The sequence below is a fragment of the Callithrix jacchus genome, chromosome X (assembly GCF_049354715.1).
Source record: "Callithrix jacchus isolate 240 chromosome X, calJac240_pri, whole genome shotgun sequence".
In the NCBI taxonomy this organism is placed as follows: Eukaryota; Metazoa; Chordata; class Mammalia; order Primates; family Cebidae; genus Callithrix; species Callithrix jacchus.
This window is the reverse complement of record NC_133524.1, coordinates 67,473,406-67,478,760: the sequence shown is the minus strand read 5'-3', so window position 1 is coordinate 67,478,760 and position 5,355 is coordinate 67,473,406.

Below are 5,355 nucleotides of genomic sequence, written 5' to 3'. Positions count from 1 at the left end.
GGAATGAGATTAGCTGCTGGGGTTTTGTCAGGCTTGACCAAACCTTTTCTCCACTGCCCCGCCCCGTGTTCCTACCCACACACCAGGTTGCAGATCAGGTTATCTAATTGATCTCCCCAGTCATATCCTTTCTCCACAGTGTGCTCAATTGTAATGAAGCACAAATGGCCCTGGAATGGCTCTAGCTGTGGGGGAGGGGCACCCTTGATAAATTAGTGCAGGAAGAGAGTAGGTTAGGCCTCAAATAGGACCTCTGAAAAGCACCCCACTCCCTTTCCCTGCTTAAGAAAAGGGACTTAGCAGCCACACTTGTTTCTGCCCTAATGGTTACCCTTTGTCTCCTCTTGTCTTCTGCTGAGAGTCATCTAGCCCACTGGGGTGTTTTTCTGCATGGATATCTATTAATAGACTCCTCAGATCCCTCTTTGTGCCTCTAGTCCCAGGGGCCCTGTCTCAGTGGCCAGATACCTTGTCATAGAGTGGGAGAAGCATTGCACAGAAAGAAGACCTGGCTCCCACTCCCAGCTCCACCATGCTCTTCCTGTGACACCTTTGGAAAATGCTCCATCTCTCTAGAGCTCAGTTTGAGCATTCATTGCTAGAATGCAGTGTAGGCTAGGGGCACAGACTTTAGAGCCAGATAGCTGGGGTTCACATCTCAGCTCTATAGCTTATAAGGTGGTGAACCTCTATGGCCCAGTTTCTCCACCTGTAAAATTGGGACGATAATAGTACCTACTTCCTAGGGTAGTTCTGGGGATTAGATGAGTGAATGAATATAAAGTGCTTAGCACACAGCCTGGCATCATTTCCTGTCGTTACTACTTATTTAGTTCAAGTAACATATATTGAATAAGTAACGTGTTTCAGGCTGAGGCTTGCTTTTGTGTAATGGCCTTTGGAAAATGAAAGACAAACCTTTTTTTTTTTTTTTTTTTTTTTGTAGACACAGTCTCACTCTGTCACCCAGGCAGATCGTGCAGTGGTGTGATCTCAGCTCACTGGAACCTCTGCCTCCTGGGTTCAAGTGATTCTCCTGCCTCAGCCTCCTGAGTAGCTGGGACTATAGATGCATGCCATCACACCCAGCTAGTTTTTGTAGTTTTAGTAGAGATGGGGTTTCACCATGTTAGATATATTTTTTCTGTCATTATCTATTGAGTGACTGCTGTTTGCCAGGCACTGTTGTTAGGTGTTGAGGATTCAGTGGGGAAGAAGACAGACATAATTCTTGCCTTCTTTGAGCTTACAGTCTAGTGGAGGAGACAGACATTAAAAAAAAATCACACAAATGTTAGGCTGGGTGCCATGGCTCATGCCTGTAATCCTGGCACTTTGAGAGGCTGAACGGGAGGATTGCTTGAGCCCAGAAGTTCAAGACCAGCCTGGGCAACATAACAAGATGCCATCTCTACAAAATAAGTAAATAAATAAAAATAATAAAATAAAATGTTTGTACACTTGAAGTTGCGATGTGTCCTACAGGAAAAGGCCAGTACTCCCAGCAGAAGGCCTTGAATATAGAAGGTGGTCAAAAGTATCTGTTGAATGTAACTGAAGAGGTTGCTGGGAAAATCAGATACAAAAATGGTATCAAGGGTTCTACAAGTGCAAGAGATCATTGGTCCCGTTTCCAGGAAGATTAGCGGAACTCTGTTATCTCCCTACGCCCACTCTTCTTTGGGCTTCCTTTATTAGACTAATGTGACTCTTCAGAGCTGAGCTTGGGGAACTTTTTTGGTATGTCAGGGTGTGCTTTCACTCCCCCATGTGCCCTAGATGGTCATCTGACATACGACACCTTCCTCTTCTTTTCTTCCTCCTCTGTCTTATCTTCCCTGTGGGCTAGCTGGGGTTCTCCAGCTGCTTCATGGGGCTGCTTGACTACATAGAAGGTGGAATGTATTGGAGTGTATCTGCTCAGAATTTGTAGGAGAGGAGGGAGAGGTCAGAGAGGCAGTCCTGGCTCTTCTCGGAAGAAATATGGAGGGGCTTCGAGTACCCAGGACAGACAAGATCCACAGTATCAAGAGGTCCAATGCCCCTTACAGATGAGGTGTCTGTTTCCCTCTACTTTCAGATGGGTAAATGGAGGACATCTAGAAAGGGCTCCAGGTGACGCAGGAATCAGAGGCAGGCAGGGCCAGACAGTTTTCTACCTCTGTCTCCCTAATATCTGGCTCAGGGTCTGGTGCAGAGCAGGCACTCAAGTAAATGTCTGTGGAACCTGTGAGGGAGACCAGGTCTCCTGATGCCTGAGGCAAGATGGACTGGCAGGGCTGGGCCCAGACCCGGATTGGCCACCCTTTGCTCCCAAAGATAGCACACTGGCCGAGCTGGAGCTCTCTTGAGCCAAATGGACAAGTGTAACATAAACATCAGGGAACAGAGAAAGAGCAAGAAGAGAATTAGGTTAGCAGATAAACCCTGAACAGCCAGCACTTGTGATTTCCCAATTACAATTCATCAACCAACAAGCAAAAGCTTGGTCACCCCAGAGTAAGCAATAAAGAAGGAAAGGTTGCCAAGGAGCACAAAGGGCCTGCCAATTTCATCTGTAGACGTTGAAGGTTGACGTGATTCCCACCCTCAAAACACTCACAGTCCAGTGTTGGAAGTATGTGTAAAAGCAGACACCTGCATGGGGTGCTGTGGCTTGCACAGATGAGAGAAGCACCTGCCTGCCCTGGGGAGGTGAGGGAGGGCTCTGTGGAAGCGGGCCTGCTGCAGTGAGGAGAAATGGATCAGGCGAGAGAGGCCTGGATGGGCAGTACAAGAAAGACTGTCATGAGCTCACCAAATGGGGCTGGGATAAGCTGGACCCCAAAGAAACTTCGAAGGGGCAGCAGAAAAACAGAGGAGAAAAGTGGAAGGAAACAGATGAAGGGGACTGGCACCAGAGAGCTCAGAAAGGGTGGTGGAAGCGAGGGTAGCTCTGATTCACCCTCAGCCTTTGGAATGACTCATTTCTAGAAAGCTTTGGATACCTGAGGTTTTGCCATAATTTGTTTTCTTCCGCTCTTCTCCCTCTGTCCCACCCTTATTTGGTTAGGTATTACAATTTCAGCTCAGTTGAAAACATTAGGGCCAGGCATGGTGGCTCATACCTGTAATCCCAGCACTTTGGGAGGCTGAGGTGGGTGGATCACTTGAGCCCAGGAGTTAGAGACCAGCCTGGCCAATGTGGTAAAACCATGTGTCTACTAAAAATACAAAAATTAGCTGAGCGTGGTGGTTCAGACCTGTAGTCCCAGCTACTCACTTGGGAGGCTGAGGTGGAAGAAGTCCTAGAGCCCAGAAGGCCGAGGCTGCAGTGAGCCAAGAATGTACCACTGCACTACAGCCTGGATGACAGAGCGAGACCCTATCTCAAGCAACAACAATAACATTAGCAATGGAGAACCTATTTATTGCCAAGCACCAGGCTAGGTATTCTAGACAGAGTATACCTAATCCCTTCATTCACCAAATTTTTCTCAAGGCCCTACTTAAAGTCTGGTATTGTTCTAGGTTTACAATTGCTTGAGTGTTGGTTTAGGGGGCAGGGGGCACAGACAGGGAATGCAAGAAGTGCATATGTCATCAATACAAGGATTGGAGTCATCAGAGAATTTCAAAGGAGACAAGAGGGGAATGCTAGTAGCTGTGTGACCTTGGACCAGACACTTCCTCTCTTTGAGTCTCGGTTTCCTCATCTGGTGAAAAGGATGCATCCTATTTCTTTGCTGTGAGATTTAGCAGCAGTGTTTGAAAAGCTTCTCATGTAGTATCTGCCATCCAGGAGCTGTTCACTAGCGTTACTATTCAGCCGTGGGGAGCAAGTATTTGCAGTGTGCTCTAATGGGCTGAGAAGTGGAGAGCATGACATTTCCCATGGTGGCCCAGCATACACAAAAAGCTGGAATTTTGCTTTGGTAAGGAGGTGGTTTAGTTTGATAGGAGCCTCAGGTTGGTGGAGGGGAGTAGTAGAAGAAAAGTCTGGAAAATGGTAAGTGGACATGATTTCCTAACAAATCTCTTTACATATCGGGGGACCTAGATACGTAAAGAGATTTATGTTTCACTGGATTCTAGGTTTAGAATCCAGTGAAAGTAGACCCAGGAGTGGTGGTGGGAGGAGGGGTCCGTGGCGATGGAGGGTGGGGCGGAACAGGGGATGTTTGAAATACTTGGAAGCATTAGTGATTGGATCACTTCTAGGCAAGGCCCAGGGAACAGCAGCCTCCAGGGTCTTGGTTCAGGGTCTTGGCGGGGGGTGACCAACCCTCCCAGTTTGCCTGGGATGAGGAGTTGCCCAGGATGCTGGACTTCTGTTGCACCCAAGCGAGACAAGGAATGTGCCACACTCTGAGATTGAATTATGAGTCCTTTATTATGCCGGTGGCCGAGAGGTGGCTAATGCCCAAAATTCTCTTGGCCCCTAAGAAAAAGTGAGGTGGTCTTTTATATCCTAGTTTTAAAAGGGAGGGGGAAGCTAGCTGAAGCAAATTTTTCACAGACGCAGAGTGAGCAAAAAGTTAAAAGATAAACTAGTACATGAGAAATAAAACAGTGCCCGGTGCAAGGGGTAAAGCTGTCATAAAAGACATACAACTTATAGATAATGGGGGCTCTGGGGCTCGACAGCACCTGCATTCCCAGGCTCTGCTGGTGCCACTTAACTCAGCCTCTTATCAACAAATGCATTCCTGGAGGTGCCAGTGTCAGCCTGCCCCAGCTACATACTACAGTTACATACTTAATGTTGGGAAAATAACTAAAATGAAGAAGCTAAGATGGAGTCTGTCTGACTCAAGAAGCTAACATAAAGCTTGAACAGCTTTTAGTCTGAGAAAGAGAGTTTGTTTTAGCTGGCAAAAAGCAGGGCATCACACTTCCAGGGCTAAAACTGGTGTAAACTTGGGCAAACTGGAACAGTCGGTCCTCTAGTTTGGGCCCCTGTCACTGTCTCCTGGACTACAGCAGGTTGCTGCCTGCTCACCTCCCTTCCTTTGGTCTCCATTCTGCAATAAGAGGGGCTGCTGTCAAACATAGCTCTTACTGTCTCTCTGCTTTGTTTCAAACACTCCAAAGGCTCCATTGCCTCTGGAATCCAATTCAGACCCCAGGACCTGGACACAGAGCCCTTTCTACACTAGTTTCCACTCTTCTTGAAAGTCTCATTTCCCGTCGCTTACACACCACCCCAGATACAGCCTAGTTCCCCAAACTGGAAGTGTCCCTTCCTATTCTGAGCAGTATCCTGTCAACCTGACTGTCTCTACCCACCCTTCAAGGTTCAGTGAAAATGTCATTCCTTTCTCTCTCGTCTGGGTTTCTGAGGCACATTATACATACTTTTGGGAGAACACATAT